This window comes from Marmota monax, unplaced genomic scaffold (genome assembly GCF_021218885.2).
Source record: "Marmota monax isolate L192 unplaced genomic scaffold, Marmota_monax_Labrador192_F-V1.1 WCK01_AAM20220418_F8-fsc00192, whole genome shotgun sequence".
NCBI classification, from domain to species: Eukaryota; Metazoa; Chordata; class Mammalia; order Rodentia; family Sciuridae; genus Marmota; species Marmota monax.
In genome coordinates, this window is record NW_026693786.1 from 2,523,028 (window position 1) to 2,549,323 (window position 26,296).

Sequence of the window (26,296 nt, forward strand, 5' to 3'; positions counted from 1 at the left end):
GGAGGAAAGATTTATTTTGACTCACCATTTAGGAGGTTTCAGTCTATGGTCATTTAGCTCTACTGTTTCTGAGCCAATGGTGAAGCAGAAGATGATGATGGGAAGGGTGTGGCTGACCAAAGATTTTTCACCCCATGGCAGCAGAAGCAGAGAGTAAGAGGAAAGGGCTAAGGACAAAATACACCCTTCAAGAGCATATACGCAGTGACCTCTTTCCTCCAGCTAAGTTCCATCTCCTAAAACTTTCACCATTTCCCAGTAGCTCCAAAGACTGATACCAAGTCTTTAGCACATGCCTTTAGGATAATTTTCAAATCCAAACCATAATTTTCTGATGATAACCCCCAAAGGCTCATGTCCATCTCATAAGGCAAAATGCATTTAGTCTATATTCAAGAATCCCTAACAGTCTCAACAGTTACAGCATTGCTTGAAAGTCCAAGTACAAAGTCTCCTCTGAAACTCAAAACAAACTCTTAGCTGTGAGACCCTGTAAGATTTTTTAAAAGTTGCATACTTACAACCTGCAATGGTACAGAATAAACATCCCTATTGAAAAGGAAGGAATAGAAGAATAGAAAGAAAGAATGGAACCAAAGCAAAACCAAAACCCAGCAAGGCAATCAACATACTGTAGACCCATGTGTAGCATTTGGAGCACATGTTTACATAGGTGCTCTCCAAAAGGCTTGGGAAACCCCACCTCTGTGGCCTTGTTGACTGTGGCCCACATGTCCATTCTTTTGGGATGGCTGTGATCACTGCCTCTGGCTTCCCTCAGCAGACGTTCCACATTCCTGGAATTGTGAACTTCCTAGCTCTCCATTACAACTTTTGTCTTCACTCTCATAGCTTCACACACCCTCTTATAGGCTGCCCACAGAGGTTCCAATCCTGCCACTTACTGCCTGGCTTCCAAGCATTCCTTTGAAATCTGGATGGAAGCCTACATGATCTTAACTATTGCATTTTGCACACCTGAGAAAACAGTATTATATAGATAATACCATGGTCTGCCACCAGTGGGAGCAGGAAGTGGGCCCACTTAGACCCTGGCTGCTGTGGCCTCTGAGTGCCTGGATAGAATGATGAAATAAATACTGGGGAAATAAATTCCTAGTCAGCCCTGTGGAAGCAGGATGCCCAGGAGCTCAGCTCTCAGATAAAAAGTTTATGCTTGTACACCTTTGAACTATCAAGGGGTGAGGTCTTGCTGATTTCTGAGATGTCCTCAATTTCTGCAATGTTTCCTATTGTCCTGGTGCTTGGCTTCTTTTCAAAGGCACTAATCTCTTTAACTATAACATCCTTTTGGCCACAACTTTAAATGCATTCCTTTTCCAACAAAAATGCAAATTTAAGTCTTTGTGCTCTTTTTTTTTGCTTCCAATTCTCACTGTAAACCTGGCTAAAAGCAGTCAGCATGGCCTGAATGCTACCTTGAAATATTTTCTATGAGATTAAATTGTCTATTACCTTTAAACTCAATTCACATACTCTCAAAACATGGAGAAAATTTAGACAAATAATGTTTCAGAATGTAATACAAATGACCTCTACTCCAGTTCCCAAGGAGTCCTCATTTCCATCTAAAACTCATCAGCACAGCTTTTACTTTCCATATTCCTATCAGCATTCTAGCTTTCTGAGCCCTATCAGAACTGCCCATTAACCTTTGCTTACAGCATTCTAGGATTTCTATATCCTCCATCTCCCAACTGCCTTAATTCTTCCCATAAACTAGTTTCAAAGCTTCAGAACCACATAATCAGGTATAGTAACAGTAATGATCCCATTTCTCAGTACCAATTTTCTATGTTAGTCAGCTTTCCTTTGCTGTGACAAAATACCTGAAAAATACTTTTAAAGATTTATTATTGGCTCATGGTTTAAGAGGTTCCAGTGTATGAGCACTAGACTTGTTTTTAGGCCTGTGGTGAGGCAGAATATCATGGTGGAGAGGGCATGACAGAACAAAGATGCTCATCTCATGGCCTCAGGGAAGCAGAGGAAAGAGTGGCTAAGGATAACATATAACCTTCAATGATATGATCCCAGTGACCTACTTTTGCCAATTAAGCTCCACCTCTGAAGTTTCCACCACCTCTACCATAGGCTGGTGACCAAGACTTTAGCACGTGATCTTTGAGGACCATTGCAGATCCAAAACATAACATTAGGAAATACTTTGAATTATTTCATACAAATGAACTATATAATATAGATAAAATGGACAAATTCATAGAAACACACAAACTGCCAAAACTAACTCAAGAAGTCATAGAAACTCTTGACAAGTGTAAAGATTTAGTCTGCAATGAAAACTAAACTAAAATAAAATTATCAAAGAAAAACCTATGGCCAGATGGCTTCATTGATGAATTCTACAAATTATTTAAGGATGAAGAATATTAATTTTTCTCAAGCTCTTCCCTGCCAAAGATAGAAAAAGGAACACTTCCTAACTCATTCTATGAGGCCATCATTACCCTAATATCAAAGTCAGACAAGGACATCCCTAGTAAACAGAACTATTAATTGATATGAATAAAGATGCAAAAATCCTCAAGAAAATGCTATATGGAATCCAATAACATATTAAGAGACTATACATAATGAGCAATTGGAGTTTATCTCAGGAATGTAAGGGTGGTTCACATTTTTTAAACTAATAAATATAATACAACACATTGATAGGTTAGAGAGGGAAACCCATATGGTTATCTCAATTAATATAAAAAGACCATTCACAAATGTTTTCTCTAATATGCAGAAGCTAGAGTAAAATAAAGGAAGGGGGAGAGAAAGTATAGGCTACCATAAAGATAAAGGGAAGATCAGTAGTATAGAAAAAGAGACTGAGAGGCAGGATGGAGGAATGGGTAAGGGGAGGCAATGTGGAATGAATTCTTCAAAAATCATGTTATGTGCATATATAAATATGCCACAGGGAATTTCACTTTTATGCGTAAGTATAAAGAATCAATCAAATATAAATAAATAGGTGAGTGAAAGGAAGTCTAGTAGAGGAAGGAGAATGGGGGAAAAGAGGGAAGGCAGGAGGGAATAGGGGAAGAAAAAGGAGGCCTGTGAATCAAAATCAAGTTTCATGCATGTGTTAGTTTGTTAAAATGAACCCAACTACTATATATACCTATAAAGCTTTAATTTTTTTAATGAAAACACCATTCAAAAAATCTAGAACTTTTTCCTGGTAAAAACACTCAAAAAACTAAGAATGAAAGGAGATTTCCTCAACATATTGAAGGGGCATATGTTAAAAATCATCTGTAACCAGACTAAAAGCTTTTCCCCTAAGATGAGAAACAAGACAAGGATGTGTGCTTTCACCACTGCTGCTCAGCATACTGGAAGTTCTCCCTGGAGCAATTAGGTAAGAAGAAAAAGGGATCCGAATTGGAAAGGAAGGAGTATCACTACTTATAAAATGCAATATTTTATATATAAAGTCCTACAAAATTCACATAAATATTGTTAGCACTAATAGACTCTACAAATTTATAGTATACAATAATTAACATGGAAAAATCAGTTGTACTTATCTATTCTAGTGATGAGCAATCCAAAATTGAAAAGAAAATCATTTGAAATTCTATGATCCTACAAACTACATGTGTTGAAATCTAACCTTCAATGTGATGGTAATAAGAGGCAAGGCCTTTGAGAGGTGATTAGCTCCTGAAGGAAGGTCTTTCATGAATGGGATTACTTTCATTACAAAAGAGATCCCAGATAACTTCTTTACTCCTTTCAGGATATAAGAACCCAATTAGAAGGCACTACCTATGATGAATGGGTCCTTATTAGACACCAAATCTGATGGTGCCTTGATCTTGGACTTCCCATCCTTCAAAACTGTGAGAAATAAAAGTGTTCATGTGCCACCCAGTTTGTGGTATTTTGTTATAGCAACCCAAATGGACCAATACAAATAAAATAAAAAGAATAAAATACTTAGGAATAAATTCAACCAAAAATGTGAAATATTTATTATCTAAAACTACAAAATATTGCTGATATAAGTTAAAGAAGACCTTTAAGAAATGGAAAGATATCCCCTGTTCACAGAGTTAATATTGTGAAGCATGGCAATATTCTCCACAGTAATGTACATACTTCTCTGATGAATTTTTTTTTGCAAAGATGCCCAAAGTACTTAATGTGAAATTAGTCTCTTGAACAAATGTTTCTGGGACAACTGGACAAACATATGCAAAAGATTGGATCTATACACAACTTCCAAACATAATGTACAAAAATTTAACTCAAAATGGATCACAGAATGGAATATAAGAGCTGAACCAATAAAACTTTTAAGAGAAGGGAATGAAAAGATGGGGAGGGCAAGGGTAAGTACAAGAGACTTAGTTGGATGGAGCAAACTATACTCCACATATTTATAATTATGTCAAAATAAATCCTAAACTATTATGTACCAATTAAAAAAACTTTTAAGAAAATATGGAGGGTTATGCTGCACAGCAAAGGAAACAATAAACGAAATCAAAAGCCATATACAGAATGAGAGAAAATATTTGCAAATACAATAGGAGGTTGATAGCCAAAATAAATGTTATACAATTCAAAAAATAATAGCCCAACTTAAATAGACTTCAATAGACATGTTTCCAATGAAGACATATATTACTAATCATAAGGAAATAGTAATTCAAAACCAGTATGAGACATCATCTCACATATGTCAAAATGACTATTATCAAAATGTTAAAAGATGGATTAGGGTGACATCAGGAAGAAAGCATAGTAAGGCATAGTAAAAGATCCCAGCCTTTGTTTTTGCCCATAAAGAACAACTAGATAAGGGCTGAGGCTGTGGCTCAGTGGTATCATGCTTGTCTAGCATGTGTGAGGTACTGGGTTTGATTCTCAGCACCACATATATAATTAAATGAATAAAATAAAGGTCTATACATATAAAAAATTCTAAAAAAGAGAACAACTAGATAGCCTTCCATAAATGGAAAATAACTCTGGAAGAGCTCAGGAATTCATTTAAGAAGCTACAACACGGTTGTGTCGGAAGATGGCCACTGCGTACGGGGGTTGCTGAAGTGCTGAGCGTGGTGCTCAAAGCAGCGGCTTTAATAGAGATTTCGCACAGTCTGTTAGAGCTCCTTTCACCGTTAATCTGTAGCGGACCACTTTGCCAAGGAGCAGGAAGAACAAAGAAATCGAAAAAGAGACGCTTGGCTGCTCAGAGCCGCGGGCGCTTTGCTCCCATCTGCTTCCTCTTTCGCTTCGCTCCGGGCGGAGAAGCTGAACGTGTAATCAGCAGTGGATTGTAAGTACCCGAGGCAAAGAAAGCTCAATGCGCCCCGCCTTTTTTTTTCTTTTCTTTTTTTTTTTTCTTCTTTTTTTTGAATATTTTTTATACAGGGAGAGTTTGTGGATTGGGATTGTTGGCGGGGCTGTGGTTTCTGTGCCGAAAATCCACTCCGCGGGAGCCGCCATTTGCTTTCTGCTTGCTGTCTTGATGGCTCTGTATACATTGTCCGGCAGCCGCACCTAGAGGTTGGAGCTGGGCTGCGTGCCGAGCCCTGTCCTCCGAAGGCTGGACCGCAGCCTCGAGCGTCTCGGTGGCCTGTTCGCCGCTGCACCTTCGGGCAGAGCCTGCTCTGGGGTCGTTCTGCACCCCCCTACCAGGGGACCCGTGCTCCGGAGGAGGGGGACAGAGAGCCGCGGCAGCAGCCACTTGGGCCCCTGGGGCCGGGCACTGGGCTGAAGAGCTGCGGAGGCCAGGGCGGCTCTGCTACGGTCGCAGACAAGCGCGGCGCTCGTGAGCGCAGCCCGGAGACGGAGGCGACGGCGGCAGGGTTTCATTTCTAGAAATCTGGACTGGAAACAGAAGCAGCAGTTTGTATAATCCCAAGAACTTGCTTATACCAGGAAGCTGTAAGGGCAACATGAATATCACTGAGGAGATGTAACATGGTGGCAGGCGCAGAGAGATCAAGTCTCTGACATCTTCAACCGCGCGGGCATAGGGAGCCGTAAACTGTCTAAATGCTGTTTGCTCAGGATCACTAGGCAATGCTGAGCTGACGTGGATCTGGGGTGTACAGGCTGGGCCCCTCAGAACACACACACAGAGCCCGAATCGGAGGCAATTAAGCTCCGGTTTGCCTGCTTAGTGTGACTCAGCACTAACGATCCCGCTGAAATAATTGGCCGGCCCTTAGGAACTTACAGAGGTAAAAGCCAACCGAGCCTTCATAGGCAGTGGCCACAGGACTGAAACGGGGATTGGGAGAGACAGTCAGGACCCACCCATTGCATTGGTCACCCGGCAAAGGGAACAAATGTCACCATTTGCAAGGGATACCACCATGGCAGAGAAATGGCGTCACGGGCGGAGGAGATAACTGCATTGAAACCAGCGCGACAGGTGTGTAATCCCCTAGTCATCTCTCTCCACACAGCAGGGAAAACTTAAGGGCCACTCCCAGCTCTCCTGTGAACGCAATAACCAGACCGAGGGAATCAGGAGTGGCGCGGGACTCACGGCGCGGAACTCGCGGCGCGGAACTCCCGGCTACCGCTCCCACCAGTGCTGACAACTGAGGTCTCTTGCACCAGCTACCGGGGGCGTGGCTACAGGAGGGCAAGCAAATTCGCTGGGGGATCTCAGCCCCAAGCTCTACAAACTTAGGGTCTCAGGGAGGCAAACAGGGAGAGTGAGCCCAGGTGTTCATGAAAACAGGGCTCCCAGGAGCAGCAGACCTGGCGTGTAGCCAGTATTGTGGTGAGCGCCACAGGTGAGCACGGCCTGGCTTGAGGAAACACAAGACAAGGCCCTAGACACTCAGGATTGGAGACCCGCCCAGTCTAGGAGAAAGAGCTGCTGCACAGTGAATGGTTCCCACTTATTGAGAGGAGAAGCTTGGCCCAGTGGGCACAGCTCCACCTACTGGAAGAGAAGTTAATAGAACTCTAGGACTGCATTTATTATTATTATTATTATCATTTTTTTTCTTTTCTTTTTCTTTTTTTTTCTTCTTTTTCTTTCATTTTCAATTTTTATTTGTTGTTGTTCTTTAACTTTTTTTCAATGTTTCTATTTTTTAATTTTTTTAATTTTATTATTATTATTTTTTTAAATTTTAATTTTCATTTTTTTATTATCGCTATTATTTTTGTTAAAAATTTTTTTTCGTCTTTTCTTTCTTTCTTTATTATCTAATCTTTGTTATTCTTGTTTCTTTTGTCTTTTCATTTCTTTTTAATTTTCTTATTCCCCCTTCCTTGAATTCTACCTGCCTACTCTCATTCTCTTTAGTGACTTCTTCCCTTCCCTTCTAATATCTTTCCTCTCAAGCATCAAATAAATCTATAAGAGTAAACAGTAACTCAGCAGTCAAACAGAACAAGAAGTAACATGAGCAGCATAAAAAAGCAAGGAAGAAAAGGAGTGCAAACAATGAAGGACAGCCTAAATATTCAGGAGGACCTAGAGTCAGCAGAAAAATGGTCATATAAAGAACTCAAGGAATACCTTAGACAGATGGAATGGAACCTTAAAGAAGATACGAGACAGCAAATCCAAACAGTGAAAGAACACTTTGAAAATGAATTACATAGACAGATAAAAGAAGAAGTTAAGCATCTTTATCAGGAGATTGAGATTATAAAAAAAAACCCAACAATAATTCTAGAAATGAAGGAAACGATAAACCAAATTAAAAACTCAATTGAGAGTATCACTAACAGAGTGGAGCAAGTAGAAGCCAGAACATCAGATAATGAAGACAAAATATATCATCTTGAAAAGAGCCTAGCCAACTCAGAAAGGCTGGTTAAAAACCACGAGAAAAACATCCAAGAGATATGGGATAACATAAAGAAACCAAACCTACGAGTCATCGGGATAGAAGAAGGTACAGAGATTCAAACCAAGGGAATGAGTAACCTGCTGAAAGAAATAATTACAGAAAACTTTCCAGAAATAAAAAAGGAAACGGATATACAAATTTTAGATGCATACAGGACACCGAGCACACAAAATCACAGTAGACCAACGCCAAGACACATTGTTATGAAGATATCCAATATACAGAACAAAGAGGAAATATTAAAAGCTACAAGAGAAAGGAGGCAGATTACATTCAGGGGTAAACCAATAAGGTTAACAACGGATTTTTCATCACAGACGCTGAAAGCGAGAAGATCCTGGAACAACGTATTTCAAACACTGAAAGACAATGGATGCCAACCAAGAATTCTGTATCCAGCAAAATTAAGCTTCAGGTACGATAACGAAATAAAAATCTTTCATGATAAACAAAAGCTAAAAGAATTTGCAGCCAGAAAACCAGCATTGCAAAGCATCTTGAGCAAAACACTACACAAGTAAGAAATGAAAAACAATAACCAAAACCATCAGTGGGAAGTGCCTCTATAAAGACAGAGGGTGGGGGGAAAGCTAACCATGGAGAAACAAACTAAATTTAAAAAAAAAAAAAGAAGAAGATAAATAATCAAACATGGCTGGAAGTACAAAGCATATATCAATAGTAACTCTAAACATTAATGGCTTAAACTCTCCAATAAAGCGACATAGGCTGGTAACATGGATTAAAAAAACAAATCCAACAATATGCTGCCTCCAGGAGACACATCTGATTGCAAAAGACATACACAGGCTGAAGGTGAAAGGTTGGGAAAAAATATACCACGCACACGGTCCTCGTAAGCAAGCAGGGGTGGCCATCCTCATATCGAATAAAATTGACTTCAAGACTAAATTAATCAAAAGGGATAAGGAAGGACATTATATACTGTTAAAAGGAACCATTCACCAACAAGACATAACAATTATCAATATTTATGCACCAAATAATGGTGCTGCGACGTTCATAAAACAAATTCTCCTCAAGTTCAAGAATCAAATAGACCACAACACAATAATTATGGGTGACTTCAACACACCTCTCTCACAATTGGACAGATCCTCCAAACAAAAGCTGAATAAAGAAACTATAGAACTCAATATCACAATCAACAACCTAGACTTAACTGACATATATAGAATATATCAACCATCATCAAGTGGATATACTTTTTTCTCAGCAACACATGGATCCTCCTTAAAAATAGACCATATATTATGCCATAGGGCAACCCTCAGTAAATATACAGGGGTGGAGATAATACCATGCATTTTATCTGATCATAATGGAATGAAACTGGAAATCAATGATAAAAGAAGGAAGGAAAAATCCTACATCACATGGAAAATGAACAATATGTTACTGAATGATCAATGGGTTACAGAAGACATAAAGGAGGAAATCAAAAAATTCTTAGAGATAAATGAAAATACAGACACAACATATCGGAATCTATGGGACACAATGAAAGCAGTTTTAAGAGGGAAATTCATCGCCTGGAGGTCATTCCTCAAAAAAAGGAAAAACCAACAAATAAATGAGCTCACACTTCATGTCAAAGCCCTAGAAAAGGAAGAGCAAAACAACAGCAAATGTAGCAGAAGGCAAGAAATAATTAAAATCAGAGCGGAAATCAACGAAATTGAAACAAAAGAAACTATTGAAAAAATTAACAAAACTAAAAGTTGGTTCTTTGAAAAAATAAATAAGATCGACAGACCCTTAGCCATGCTAACGAAGAGAAGAAGAGAGAGAACTCAAATCACTAACATACGGGATGAAAAAGGCAATATCACAACAGACGCTACAGAAATACAGAAGACAATTAGAAATTATTTTGAAAACCTATATTCCAATAAAATAGAAGATAGTGAAGACATCGATAAATTCCTTAAGTCATATGATTTGCCCAGACTGAGTCAGGAGGATACTCACAACTTAAACAGACCAATAACAATAGATGAAATAGAAGAAGCAATCAAAAGACTTCCAACCAAGAAGAGCCCAGGACCAGATGGGTATACAGCGGAGTTTTACAAAACCTTTAAGGAAGAATTAATACCAATACTTTTCAAGTTATTTCAGGAAATAGAAAAAGAGGGAGCTCTGCCAAATTCATTCTATGAGGCCAACATCACCCTGATTCCGAAACCAGACAAAGACACCTCAAAGAAAGAAAACTACAGACCAATATCTCTGATGAACCTAGATGCAAAAATCCTCAATAAAATTCTGGCGAGGGCTGGGGATGTGGCTCCAGCGGTAGCGTGCTCGCCTGGCATGCGTGCGGCCCGGGTTCGATCCTCAGCACCACATACAGACAAAGATGTTGTGTCTGCCAAATACTAAAAAATAAATATTAAAATTCTCTCTATCTCTCCCTCTTTCTCACTCTCTCTCACTCTTTAAAAAAAAAAAAATTCTGGCGAATCGGATACAAAGGCACATCAAAAAAATTGTGCACCATGATCAAGTAGGATTCATCCCTGGGATGCAAGGTTGGTTCAATATACGGAAATCAATAAATGTTATTCACCACATCAATAGACTTAAAAATAAGAACCATATGATCATCTCAATAGACGCAGAAAAAGCATTCGACAAAGTACAGCATCCCTTTATGTTCAAAACATTAGAAAAACTAGGGATAACAGGAACTTACCTCGACATTGTAAAAGCTATCTATGCTAAGCCCCAGGCTAGCATCATTCTCAATGGAGAAAAATTGAAAGCATTCCTCCTAAAATCTGGAACAAGACAGGGATGCCCTCTATCACCACTTCTATTCAATATAGTTCTCGAAACACTGGCCAGAGCAATTAGACAGATGAAAGAAATTAAAGGCATAAAAATAGGAAAGGAAGAACTTAAATTATCACTATTTGAAGATGACATGATTCTATACCTAGAAGACCCAAAAGGGTCTACAAAAAAACTACTAGAACTAATAAATGAATTCAGCAAAGTGGCAGGATATAAAATCAACACGCATAAATCAAAGGCATTTCTGTATATCAGCAACAAAACTTCTGAAACGGAAATGAGGAAAAACACTCCATTCACAATATCCTCAAAAAAAAAAATACTTGGGAATCAACCTAATAAAAGAGGTGAAAGATTTATATAATGAAAACTACAAAACCCTAAAAAGAGAAGTAGAAGAAGATCTTAGAAGATGGAAAAAATATACCCTGTTCACGGATAGGCAGAACTAACATCATCAAAATGGCGATATTACCAAAAGTTCTCTATAGGTTTAATGCAATGCCAATCAAAATCCCAACAGCATTTCTTGTAGAAATGGATAAAGCAATCATGAAATTCATATGGAAAAATAAAAGACCCAGAATAGCAAAAGCAATTCTAAGCAGGAAGTGCGAATCAGGCGGTATAGCGATACCAGACTTAAAACTATATTACAGAGCAATAGTAACAAAAACAGCATGGTACTGGTACCAAAACAGGAGGGTGGACCAATGGTACAGAATAGAGGACACAGAGACTAATCCACAAAGCTACAACTATCTTATATTTGATAAAGGAGCTAAAAGCATGCAATGGAGGGAGGATAGCATATTCAACAAATGGTGTTGGGAAAACTGGAAATCCATATGCAACAAAATGAAACTGAATCCCCTCCTCTCGCCATGCACAAAAGTTAACTCAAAGTGGATCAAGGAGCTAGATATCAAATCAGAGACTCTGCGTCTGATAGAAGAAAAAGTTGGCTCCGATCTACATATTGTAGGGTCGGGCTCCAAATTCCTTAATAGGACACCCATAGCACAAAAGTTGATAACAAAAATCAACAAATGGGACTTACTTAAACTGAAAAGTTTTCTCTCAGCAAGAGAAACAATAAAAGAGGTAAATAGGGAGCCTACATCATGGGAACAAATTTTTACTCCTCACACTTCAGATAGAGCCCTAATATCCAGAGTATACAAAGAACTCAAAAAATTAAACAATAAGAAAACAAATAACCCAATCAACAAATGGGCCAAAGACCTGAACAGACACTTCTCAGAGGAGGACATACAATCAATCAACAAGTACATGAAAAAATGCTCACCATCTCTAGCAGTCAGAGAAATGCAAATCAAAACCACCCTAAGATACCATCTCACTCCAGTAAGATTGGCAGCCATTAGGAAGTCAAACAACAACAAGTGCTGGCGAGGATGTGGGGAAAAGTGTACTCTTGTACATTGCTGGTGGGACTGCAAACTGGTGTGGCCAATCTGGAAAGCAGTATGGAGATTCCTGGGAAAGCTGGGAATGGAACCACCATTTGACCCAGCTATTGCCCTTCTTGGACTTTTCCCTGAAGACCTTAAAAGAGCGTACTACAGGGATACTGCCACATCGATGTTCATAGCAGCACAATTCACAATTGCTAGACTGTGGAACCAACCCAGATGCCCTTCAATAGATGAATGGATTTAAAAAATGTGGCATTTATACACCATGGAGTATTACACAGCACTAAAAAATGACAAAATCATAGAATTTGCAGGGAAATGGATGGCACTAGAGCAGATTATGCTTAGTGAAGCTAGCCAATCCCTAAAAAACAAATACCAAATGTCTTCTTTGATATAATGAGAGCAACTAAGAACAAAGCAGGGAGGAAGAGCAGGAAGAAAAAGATTAACATTAAACAGATACATGAGGTGGGATGGAAAGGGAGAGAAAAGGGAAATTGCATGGTAATGGAGGGAGACCCTCATTGTTATACAAAATTACATATAAGAGGTTGTGAGGGGAATGGGAAAATAAACAAGGAGAGATATGAATTACAGTGGATGGGGTAGAGAGAGAAGATGGGAGGGGAGGGAGGGGGGATGGTAGAGGATAGGAAAGGTAGCAGAATACAACAGTTACTAATAGGGCATTATGTAAAAATGTGGATGTGTAACCGATGTGATTCTGCAATCTGTATTTGGGGTAAAATTGGGAGTTCATAACCAACTTGAATCTAATGTATGAAATATGATGTGTCAAGAGCTTTAAAATGTTTTGAACAACCAATAAAAAAAAAGCTACAACACCACAATGGAAGAAAAAAATTGATAATAACTACACAAATGGGATTCAAAAAAGTTTCATTTTGCCTGTATCATCACATCCACAAAACCAGACTGCTCAGATCTCTCTGGCATTGATTTTACCTGACAGTAGAAAGGAGAGTTAGGGGGCTGTGAATAATCAACTTCCTCAACCTTTCAGGGCACTGCCCAAATGGATAACTTCAATCGCACCATACCCAGATTCCTGTGGAGACTGGCAAACCTGAGAAATCTAGAGAAAGCTGGAACAAAGAAGGATGGCAGGTATCAGTATCAACATAAGGCAGGAGCCATTTCAGACCACAGTGGCCTATTTGGAGGACATCAACAGCCTGTGGAGTTGCTTTACACACAACTTTAACTACAAAAGATCCAGCGAAGTTCACCATTATAAACCCCACATGCCTGTGCAATAGAAACCCCCTCAGCTTTTGCTACTAAAGAAATCAACAGCCAGCACAGCCACAGCAGACCCACTGTAGCCACCACAGAAGGCTCCTATAGTTTTTTACCTTCACAGTCCCAAAGTACTTGATTCATGAGCATCCCGGCCAAAGGACCCAGCATAGCTGTCATATGCATTCCCACAAATACCCCTGGATTCCTGCCACAGGCCCTTGCTCCCACCACCACATGTGCACCCACAACTAATCTCTGTAGCTAGGCTTATGCACACCACCAGTTCTAGCCCCCACAGCTGGCCATGCACAAACAGCCAGGACCAACTCCTATCATCAGCCCCATTGTGCTTATGTTCACAGTTAGCCCCTAGAGCTGTACACAGGCTTGCCACCAGCCCAGGCCCTCCACACCTGCACATGCAAACACAGTTGACTCTGCTCTCCAGCACCAGCCCAAACTAAGGCACTTTACCCCTTTACTTGGTCCTTGCATTGGCATTGTGTTAGTCAGCTTCTGTTAACATAACAAAATACCTAAGATTACCAACTTATACTGAGGAAAGTGTTGTTTGGCTCATAGTTTTGGAGGCTCCAATCCATGAACAAATGCTTTGGGACTATGATAGCACAGGACATCCTGGTAGGAGAACGTGACAGGGCAAGCCATTCACCCTAAGGTTAGAAATATGAAAAAGAGAGGAAGATGAGGAGACCGAAGTCTTACAATCAATCCTTCAATGACCTAATTTCTGCCCATGAGGTTTTTAAAGTTTCCACCACCTCCCAATTGCACTACAGGTTGAGGACCAATCCTTTAATTTGTGGGCCTTAAAGGGACATTCAAGATCCAAACTATAGCAGACACACAAGAACACTACCAGGTAATCCCAGAGGCTTGGGAGGCTGAGACTGGAAGATTGCAAGTTCAAAGTCAGCCTCAGCCTCAGTAAAGCACTAAGCAATTCAGTGAGCCCCTGTCTCTAAATAAAATGCAAAATAGGGCTGGGGATGTGGTTCAGTGATTGAGTGCCCCTGAGTTCAATCCCTGGTACCAAAAAAAAAAAAGAACCCCACCAGTTGGCCATTTCAGGTATATACACACACATGCCAGATCCCTATCACCAGTGCACACCTGAACACTGTACCATGCAACTGCATTCCATCATCCCAGACCACTATCATCAAACATGCATATACCACCAGCCCTCATTGCCACACGTGCCCCAAGAGTTGGCTCTGATCCCTACCCCTGGATCCAGCTAATGCCACCTTATACATGCTTGCAATTATCCCTGGATGCAACACATATATTTGAAGCTTGCCTCAGAGAAAGAAAAAGAAAAAAAATAAATAGAGGCATATTTAAAGAAATAATGGATGAAAACTTCCCAAATCTGGAGAAAGATAAAATTCCAGGTATGTTAAGCTCAATGATCTCCAAAGGATTCAGTTCAAAGAAGACTTCACCAAGATGGGTTATAATCATATTATCAAAAATCAAAGACCCAGAGAAAGGAGACCCCTCATATATATGGGAACCTCAATGAGACCATTAGCAGATTTCTACACAAAAACCATGCAGGCCAGGAGAGAGTGAGATGATATATTCAAAATGTTCAAAGTAATACTAAAGAGAGTTTTTCTAGCTGAAACAAAATGCCACTAATTAATAATGTAAATATGAAAGAATAAAACTCACTGGTAGAGGTAAATATAGACTTAAATTCATAATATTGTAATACTGGAAGGACAGTGTGTAAACCACTTTTATTTCTAGTATAAAGGTTAAGACAGAAGTATTAAAACTAACTATATCTAAAATAACTCCGAGGGAAGATGGCGGCGAGGGGAGTGCATTACCCCCGTGTGCTGCTTCACTGTGTGGGAGTATGACAAGTCAGGACGGCTAAAGGATATCTTGTTAGGAATTTCCAGCAATAGTGGGGTGCGCCGGAACCTGGAGGAAGGATTTCCATCGCATGAGGATCGGCTACGGGGACTCAAACGCGAGAGGTTTGTCGCATGGAGGGTAACACTGCTTATTAAGCAAATCGCCCCGCGGCTAGAGTCTGCAAGGCGTGCTGGGATAGAGACGCAGGGTTACAGCGCTGCAGTTTCTGCCAGACGCGCAAGCACCGCACTCAGGGCTGAATTCTGGGTTCGAGACGGGGAAGGAAGCGGTCCATCTCGGTTCTCCACACCGGTCAGACCACAGAGGAGGCCAGCAGCCACCATGTTGGTAAACTGACGTCACCACACCTGTTTTTGACTGACCGCAGCTCATTCAGCCATAGAACAGGTAATTTCAGGCTGCAATTCGCCTGCGGCTTGCAGACAGATTGCTAGGGTTCAGCGCCTGGGGGCTTCTTAAAATCTGATCTTATCGGAGTGAACACGGAGCGCGGGGCGGCCGAGTTCCGGCTCCCGGAACCGTCCCGGAACCGCCCTGGCTCCGGGCTGCGGAGCCTGCGGAGGCTGCTTCTTGGACCCTGCTAATATCAGAGCAAACACGAAACACCAAGAAGCCGAATTCCAGCTCCCGGAACTGAGCCCGCGGGGACTGCTTCTTGGAGCTTACACTTATAGGAGCTTACACCGAGCACAGAGCGGCCGAGTTCCGGCTCCCGGAACCGTCCCGGAACCGCCCTGGCTCAGGGCTGCGGAGCCCGCGGAGGCTGCTTCTTGGACCCTGCTACTATCAGAGCATACACCAAGCATTAAGCGGCCGAATTCCGGCTCCCGGAACTGAGCCCGCGGGGGCTGCTTCTTGGAGCCTACACTTATAGGAGCTTACACCGAGCACGGAGCGGCCGAGTTCCGGCTCCCGGAACTTCCCTGGACCGGGGCTAGGAGCCCGCGGAAACTGTGTCTCGGTCCGGGTCCTGCTGAGGGCAGGTCAGGACTCACCCATTGCTTGGGTTGCCTGGCAAGGGGAACGAAATGCTGCCATTCGCATAGGATACCAACATGGCAGAGATCTGATGTCAGCAGAAAGCGGTGGAGGAGAGATCTTCATCAATACCAGCGGTGACATAAGCAGTTGGTCTCCTGGTAAGGGGGGTGAGGCTCAGTCACCCGAGTCTCCTCAATTTGTCCTCGAGCCAGAGGGAAGGAGCCGGGCCGCCGCCAGCCCCCGGAGCAGGCCCAGCGGCTCGCCAGCGTGGTGACCGCGTGACCCCAATTGGAGAGGGGGCGGAGCGGAGCCGCCACCCACACCCGCCAGGTGGGCAGACCCACGACCCAGTAGTACATGGGCGTGGTAGGAGGGGCAGGGCAGAGCCGCCCTTCGCGCTTGCAAGGTAAACAGACCTGTGACAGCCTGGCGGGTCAGGCCCAGTGGCCTGCCAGTGTGGTACACACGTCACCCCAACTCGAGTAGGGGCAGAGCAGATCCTTATCCCACGCCCGGATCAGGCCCTGCCGGTGTGGTGGTCACGTGACCCCAATTGGAGTGGGGGTGGAGCGGAACCGCCACCCGTGCCCGCAGGGTGAGCAGACCAGTGATCAACCTGCAGATCAGGTCCAGGGGTCCGCAGGCGTGGTAGGAGGGGCAGGGCAGATCCGCCGCCCGCGCCTTCAAGATAGGCAGACATACAACAGACCGGCGGATCAGGCCCAGGAGCCTGCCGGCGGGGTACAAACACCACCCTAATTGGAGTAGTGACAGAGCAGAGTCGCCTCCCTTGCCAGGAACAGACCCAGCATCCTGCAGGCGGGGTAGTCACGACACCCCAATTGGAGTAGGGGCAAAGCAGAGCCTCCACCCGTGCCCGAAAGGTGGGCAGATCTGCGACCGACCAGCGGGACAGGCCCAGTGGCCTGCTGGTACGACAGACACGTCACCCCAATTGGAGTAGGGGCAGAACAGAGCCGCCACCAGCTCCCAGAACAGGCCCAGTGACCTGCCGGCGTGGTAGCCACGACACCCCAATTGGAATAAGGAGAGAGCAGAGCCGCCGCCCGCACCTGCAGGAAAGATATGCAAGCAGTATGAAAAGACAAGGAAAGAAAGGACCACAAGCAATGCAGGTCAACGCAACTTTAGAAGAGGTAACAGCTGCAGCAGATGGAATGTCAGATAAAGAATTCAGGATATACATGCTTCAGATGATCTGGAGTATCAAGGAAGACATTAAACAGCAAAATCAGACAATGAAAGATCACTTCGACAACGAATTACGCAAACAAATCCAGGAAGCAAAGGATCAACTATACAGGGAGATAGAGGTTATAAAAAACAAGCAATCAGAAATCCTAGAAATGCAGGAAGCAATAAACCAACTTAAAAACTCAATGGAGAATACTACCAACAGAGTAGAACACTTAGAAGATAGAACATCAGACAATGAAGACAAAGTATTTCAACTGGAAAAGAACATAGACAGCTCAGCAAGACTGTTAAGAAACCATGAGCAGAACATCCAAGAAATATGGGATAACATTAAGAGACCAAACTTAAGAGTCATTGGGATACAGGAAGGTACAGAGCTCCAAACCAAAGGAATGAGCAGTCTATTCAATGAAATAATACAAGAAAACTTCCCAGACTTGAAGAATGAGACAGAATCCCAAATCCTAGAAGCCTACAGGACGCCGAATGTGCAAAATCATAAGAGATCCACACCTAGACACATTATAATGAAGATGCCCAACATACAGAATAAGGAGAGAATTTTAAAAGCTACAAGAGAAAGGAAGCAGATTACATTTAGGGGCAAGCCAATCAGGATAACAGCTGATCTTTCAACACAGACTCTGAAAGCTAGAAGATCCTGGAATAACATATTTCAAACACTGAAAGATAATGGGTTCCAACCAAGAATTGTGTATCCAGCGAAATTAAGCTTCAGGATGGAGAATGAAATTAAAACCTTCCACGATAAACAAAAGTTTAAAGAATTCGCAGCTAGAAAACCATCTCTTCAAAACATCCTAGCCAAAGTATTACAGGAAGAGGAAATGGAAAATAACAATGAAAACCAACAGTGGGAGGTAGGACAGTAAAGGGAGGGGGGAAATAATCAAAGAGGAAAACAAACAATGTTTAGTAACAGAAATAAACAAATATGGCTGGAAGAACAACCCATATCTCAATAATAACCCTAAATGTTAATGGCTTAAACTCACCAATTAAGAGACACAGGCTAGTAGAATGGATCACAAAACAAGACCCAACAATATGCTGCCTACAGGAGACGCATTTGATAGGAAAAGACATACATAGGCTGAAGGTGAAAGGTTGGGAAAAATCATATCACTCATATGGACTTCGGAAACAAGCAGGCGTGTCCATACTCATATCAAATAAAATAGATTTCAAGCCAAAGTTAATCAAAAGAGATAAAGAGGGACACTACATACTGCTTAAGGGAACCATACACCAACAAGACATAACAATCATAAATATTTATGCCCCAAACAATGGTGCAGCTATGTTCGTCAAACAAACTCTTCTCAAGTTCAAGAGTCTAATAGACCACCACACCATAATCATGGGAGACTTCAACACACCTCTCTCGCCACTGGACAGATCTTCCAAACAAAAGTTGAATAAGGAAACTATAGAACTCAATAACACTATTAATAACCTAGACCTAATTGATATATATAGAGTATACCACCCAACATCAAGCAGTTACACTTTTTTCTCAGCAGCACATGGATCCTTCTCAAAAATAGATCATATATTATGTCACAGGGCAACTCTTAGACAATATAAAGGAGTAGAGATATTACCATGCATCTTATCTGATCATAATGGAATGAAACTGAAAATCAACGATAAAAGAAGGAAGGAAAAAGCATACATCAATTGGAGAATGAACAATAGGTTACTGAATGATCAATGGGTTATAGAAGACATCAAGGAGGAAATTAAAAAATTCTTAGAGATAAATGAAAACACAGACACAACATATCGGAATCTATGGGACACATTGAAAGCAGTTCTAAGAGGAAAATTCATTGCTTGGAGTTCATTCCTTAAAAAAAGAAAAAACCAACAAATAAATGATCTCATACTTCATCTCAAAATCCTTGAAAAAGAAGAGCAAAACAACAGCAAAAGAAGTAGAAGGCAAGAAATAATGAAAATCAGAGCTGAAATTAATGAAATCGAAACAAAAGAAACAATTGAAAAAATTGACAAAACTAAAAGTTGGTTCTTTGAAAAAATAAACAAAATCGACAGACCCTTAGCGATGCTAGTGAAGAGAAGAAGAGAGAGAACTCAAATTACTAGCATACGGGATGAAAAAGGCAATATCACAACAGACACTTCAGAAATACAGAAGATAATCAAAAACTATTTTGAATCCTTATACTCCAATAAATTAGAAGATAGTGAAGGCATAGATAAATTTCTTAAGTCATATGATCTGCCCAGATTGAGTCAGGAGGATATAGAAAACCTAAACAGACCAATATCAATTGAGGAGATAGAAGAAACCATAAAAAGACTACCAACTAAGAAAAGCCCAGGTCCCGATGGGTATACAGCAGAATTTTACAAAACCTTTAAAGAAGAACTAATACCAATACTTTTCAAGCTTCTTCGGGAAATAGAAAAGGAGGGAGAACTTCCAAATTCATTCTATGAGGCCAACATCACCCTGATACCTAAACCAGACAAAGACACTTCAAAGAAAGAAAACTACAGACCAATATCTCTAATGAACCTAGATGCAAAAATCCTCAATAAAATTCTGGCGAATCGGATACAAAAACATATAAAAAAAATTGTACACCATGATCAAGTAGGATTCATCCCTGGGATGCAAGGCTGGTTCAATATACGGAAATCAATAAATGTTATTCACCACATCAATAGACTTAAAAATAAGAACCATATGATCATCTCGATAGATGCGGAAAAAGCATTTGACAAAGTACAGCATCCCTTTATGTTCAAAACTCTAGAAAAACTAGGGATAACAGGAACATACCTCAATATTGTAAAAGCAATCTATGCTAAGCCTCAGGCTAGCATTATTCTGAATGGAGAAAAACTGAAGGCATTCCCTCTAAAATCTGGAACAAGACAGGGATGCCCTCTCTCTCCACTTCTGTTCAACATAGTTCTCGAAACACTGGCCAGAGCAATTAGACAGACGAAAGAAATTAAAGGCATAAAAATAGGAAAAGAAGAAATTAAATTATCACTATTTGCAGATGATATGATTCTATATCTAGCAGACCCAAAAGGCTCTACAAAGAAACTATTAGAGCTAATAAATGAATTCAGCAAAGTGGCAGGATTTAAAATCAACACGCATAAATCAAAGGCATTCCTGTATATCAGCGACAAATCCTCTGAAATGGAAATGAGGACAACCACTCCATTCACAATATCTTCAAAAAAAATAAAATACTTGGGAATCAACCTAACAAAAGAGGTGAAAGACTTATACAATGAAAACTACAGAACCCTAAAGAGAGAAATAGAAGAAGATCTTAGAAGATGGAAAAATATACCCTGTTCATGGATAGGCAGAACTAACATCATCAAAATGGCGATATTACCAAAAGTTCTCTATAGGTTTAATGCAATGCCAATCAAAATCCCAATGGCATTTCTTGTAGAAATAGAGAAAGCAATCATGAAATTCATATGGAAAAATAAAAGACCCAGAATAGCAAAAACAATGCTAAGCAAGAAGTGTGAATCAGGCGGTATAGCGATACCAGACTTCAAACTATACTACAGAGCAATAGTAACAAAAACAGCATGGTACTGGTACCAAAACAGGCGTGTGGACCAATGGTACAGAATAGAGGACACAGAAACCAATCCACAAAACTACAACTATCTTATATTTGATAAAGGGGCTAAAAGCATGCAATGGAGGAAGGATAGCATCTTCAACAAATGGTGCTGGGAAAACTGGAAATCCATATGCAACAAAATGAAACTGAATCCCTTTCTCTCGCCATGCACAAAAGTGAATTCAAAATGGATCAAGGAACTTGATATCAAATCAGAGACGCGCCGTCTGATAGAAGAAAAAGTTGGCTACGATCTACAGTCGGTGGGGTCGGGCTGCAAATTCCTCAATAGGACACCCATAGCACAAAAGTTAATAACTAGAATCAACAAATGGGACTTACTCAAACTAAGAAGTTTTTTCTCAGCAAAAGAAACAATAAGAGAGGTAAATAGGGAGCCTACATCCTGGGAACAAATCTTTACTCCTCACACTTCAGATAGAGCCCTAATATCCAGAGTATACAAAGAACTCAAAAAATTAGACAATAAGAGAACAAACAACCCAATCAACAAATGGGCCAAGGACCTGAACAGACACTTCACAGAGGAGGACATACAGTCAATCAACAAGTACATGAAAAAATGCTCAACATCTCTAGCTGTCAGAGAAATGCAAATCAAAACCACCCTAAGATACCATCTCACTCCAGTAAGATTGGCAGCCATTAGGAAGTCAAACAACAACAAGTGCTGGCGAGGATGTGGGGAAAAGGGTACACTTGTACATTGCTGGTGGGACTGCAGATTGGTGCAGCCAATTTGGAAAGCAGTATGGAGATTTCTTGGAAAGCTGGGAATGGAGCCACCATTTGACCCAGCTATTCCCCTTCTTGGTCTATTCCCTAAAGACCTAAAAAGAGCATGCTACAGGGACACTGCTACATCGATGTTCATAGCAGCACAGTTCACAATAGCAAGACTGTGGAACCAACCTAGATGCCCTTCAATAGACGAATGGATAAAAAAAATGTGGCATTTATACACAATGGAGTATTACTCTGCATTAAAAAATGACAAAATCATAGAATTTACAGGGAAATGGATGGCATTAGAGCAGATTATGCTAAGTGAAGCTAGCCAATCCCTAAAAAACAAATGCCAAATGTCTTCTTTGATATAAGGAAAGTAACTAAGAACAGAGTAGGGACGAAGAACAGGAGAAGAAGATTAACATTTAACAGGGATGAGAGGTGGGAGGGAAAGGGAGAGAGAAGGTAAATTGCACGGTAATGGAAGGAGACCCTCAGGGTTATACAGTGGAGGGGGTAGAGAGAGAGGAGGGGAGGGGAGGGGAGAGGTGGGGAGGGGGGAGGGTGGATGATGGGAAAGGCAGCGGAGCACAACAGACACTAGTATGGCAATTTGTAAATCAATGGATGTGTAACTGATGTGAATCTGCAATCTGTGTATGGGGTGAAGGTGGGAGTTCATAACCCACTAGAATCAAAGTGTGGAATATGATATGTCAAGAGATTTGTAATGTTTTGAACAACCCACAATAAAAAATTAAAAAAAAAAAATAAATAAAAAAATAAAATAAAATAAAATAACTTAATTATCCATACACAATAAGAAAGTTGTAAACTGTGACATCAAAAATATAAAATTGGGGAAGTAAAAGTGCTGAGCTATTGTATGCAAAGCTGTTAAAAGATTAAAATAAACTGATAGGCACGCGCGGGTATCAGGCACGATGGCAGGTGTCGTGGGTAGGGGCCTGCCGGCTATCGGGCGACCGGCGTTTCTGTTGCTCGTGATGTGTGCTGCCGGCACCCAGGGGCTCTACTTCCACATCGGCGAGACGGAGAAGCGTTGCTTCATGGAGGAAATCCCCGACGAGACCATGGTCATCGGCAACTATCGAACCCAGATGTGAGACAAGCAGAAGGAGGTTTTCCTTCCCTCGACCCCTGGCCTGGGCATGCATGTGGAGGTGAAGGACCCCGACGGTAAGGTGGTACTGTCCCGACAGTATGGCTCCGAGGGCCGTTTCACGTTCACCTCCCACACTCCCGGTGAACATCAGATTTGTCTGCACTCCAATTCCACTAGAATGGCCCTCTTCGCCGGTGGCAAACTGCGTGTGCACCTAGACATCCAGGTCGGAGAGCATGCCAACAACTACCCTGAGATTGAAGCTAAGGATAAACTGACGGAACTGCAGCTCCGTGCTCGCCAGTTACTTGATCAAGTGGAACAGATCCAGAAGGAGCAGGATTACCAGAGATATCGTGAAGAATGCTTCCGTCTGACCAGTGAGAGTACCAACCAGAGGGTCCTGTGGTGGTCCATCGCTCAGTCATCCTTATCCTTACTGGCATTTGGCAGATGCGTCATCTCAAGAGCTTCTTTGAGGCCAAGAAGCTGGTGTAGTGTCCTCTCTGTATGACCCTTTTTACTTTAGTTCTTTGGTACTTTCTCCAATCAATCCCTTAACCACCTGGATTTTGAGGGGAAAAAATGCAAAGGAATATGACATGTTAGTAGTATGGCAACAAACCATTCTGATCAGTAACTTGTTTAACCTTGATTCTCATGGACACAGGACATTGGTCCAAGATTTCAAATTCTATTTTAGGGCTTATAAGGAATTGAAACTAATACAAGACAACTCTTGTCTCTTTTGCCTCCAGTGATTCCCCTGTCCTCTCAAAAAATGAGCAAATGACCTTCTGTTTTTTCTTCATCTGATTACACAGTAGGTGACTGGCATACCCCACAAAGGAGGCCTTGCCTCACTGTTCCCTAGCCAGTTACTTGGTTCACTCAATGGCTTTGTGAATGTAAATAAGGGGCAGGTCTTGGCCCCAGAGGATCGAGATGTTTTTCTATATATTAGAACTATTTTTTGATAAATTATATATTTTCCTTCCTAGTTGAAGTGTTACTGCCTGTAACTAACTGAAAACACCAATCATCTAGTCCTTGTGCTTTCTGTTTATTCACACGTTTTTATAACTGCCATGGCAGCTCTCAGGATTTCAGCAGTCTGTGGGCCAGAAGCAGATGTTAACAGCTGCTCTCAAGGCCATATTAGAAGGCCTAGCAGAATTCTCTTGGACACCTGTGATTCCCATCTGATAGGGCCTCAGAGTCAGGTAAGACAGTGAAAGAGCCAGTATGGACAGTGCACTCTTATCCCCCCTCTTCCCAATATATTTAAGCTGTGGTAATGTTTTCTTCAAGGGAACGAAATTTGGTGCTTTATTCAGATTTTTCCAATTAAATAAAATGTCTTACAGTAGTTGTGTTTGAGATGAAATAAGAGGTTGTGGGCAGAGGAGAAGCAAAAAAGGGAAAGAGGAAAAATTCTTGGTCAGCCAGGGTGGGTGATCTGGTATGGACCTTAGTGTGGACTGTGTTAGGGCTTGGCTTGGATGGACCTCTTTCTGGGAAACTAAGAGTGGACACAGTGGTTCCTTAACCATTCTCAGGCTGACCAAGTGGAGAACATTTCAGCAAGGACATGTGAGGAAACTTATGTACTTGGTTTCTTAGCCCCTGAATCATAAATTTGAACAGCTAATGATGCCCTTCTTCTGTATAAAAACTTTATTATTAGTTGCCCATTCCTGACATTTTATTTCATAATTTTATTATAAATATATTTGGAATATTAAAAAAATAATAAAATAAAATAAACTGATAATAATTATAAAATGTTTTATCTAAGCCTTATGGTTGCCACAAAGCAAAATCTATAGTAGATACACTAAAGTTAAAGAGAAACAAAACAAAGAACACTACTACAGAAAATTATCAAATAACAAAGGAAGACAACGATAGAGGAAGAAAGAAACAAAGCCTTTACAAAACAACCAGAAAGCAATTAATAAAATGATAACAGTAAATCCTTACCTACAAAAATTACTTTAGGGCTGAGGTTGTAGCTCAGTGGTAGAACACTAGCCTAACACATGTGAGGCCCTGGGTTTGATTCTCAGCATCACATATAATATAAAGGTACACTGACAACTAAAAAAAAAAAACTTTTAAAATTTATTTTAAATGGGGGTACTGGGGTTGTGGCTCAGTGGTAGAGTGCCTGCCTAGCACATGTGAGGCACTGGGTTCGATTCTCAGCACCACATTAAAATGAAATAAAGATATTGTATCCACCTACAACTAAAAAAGATAAACATTTTTAAAAATTTAAAAATTACTTTAAATGTAATAGACTACATTTAACAATCAAAAGACAAAGTGGCTGAATGTACATATGAATAAGACCCAACTATCTGCTACATATAGGAGAACTGCTTAATCTTTAAGGATATATGTAGACTGAAATTGAGGTAATGGAGAAAGATATACCATGTAAATGACAAATTAGATGAAACAGACCTCAAATCAGAAACTATCAAAAGAGGAAGTCATATTAGGATGATAATTGGGCCAATTAATCAAGAATATACAAAAATGGTAAATAGTTATGCATATAAATATACAAAGCAAATACTCAGAAATATGAAAGGAGTTATGAACAGCAATATATTAAGAATAGAAGATGTCAATACTCTACTTCAATATAGCTCATCCAGACAGAAAATTAATAAGGTAACATTGGACTTGAACTATACTTTAGACCAACTACACCTAACAGACATATACAAAATATTTTATTCAACAAAAACATAATTCATATTCTTCTCAAGCAAACGAAGAACTTTCTCTAGGATAGATAATATGTCAGGCCACAAAACAAGTCCTAATGACTTTAAGAAGATTGAAATCATATCACATATCCATTTTGACCACAATGGTATGAAACTAGAATCAGTAACATGAGGAAGACTGTAAAATTCACAAACATATGAAAATTAAATGAGTCTCTTGAACAATCAATGAGCCAAAAAAGAGAAAGAAATCAAAGGGGAAATGAAAAAAATCTTGATACAAACAGAAATGCAGCATCCAAAGATTATGAGATACACCTAAAGCCTAAGAGGGAGCTTTATAGTGAAAATGCCTACATTATAAAAGAAGGAACTTAAGTAAACAACCTAATGTTACACCTCAGGTAAAAACTTTAAGTAGAAAAAAGTAAGTCCATAGTTAATAGAAAGAAGAAAATAATACAAATGAGAGGGGAAAAAAGAAAAGAAACATAGTCAAGAAAATCCAAAGATGAGA

The 26,296-nt window shown here is 40.7% G+C and overlaps 1 pseudogene; it reads left to right on the forward strand.

Moving 5' to 3' along the window:
• The first annotated feature begins 22,847 nt into the window (after positions 1–22,847).
• Positions 22,848–24,779, forward strand: LOC124105057 (transmembrane emp24 domain-containing protein 4-like; annotated as a pseudogene).
• Positions 24,780–26,296: the final 1,517 nt, after the last annotated feature.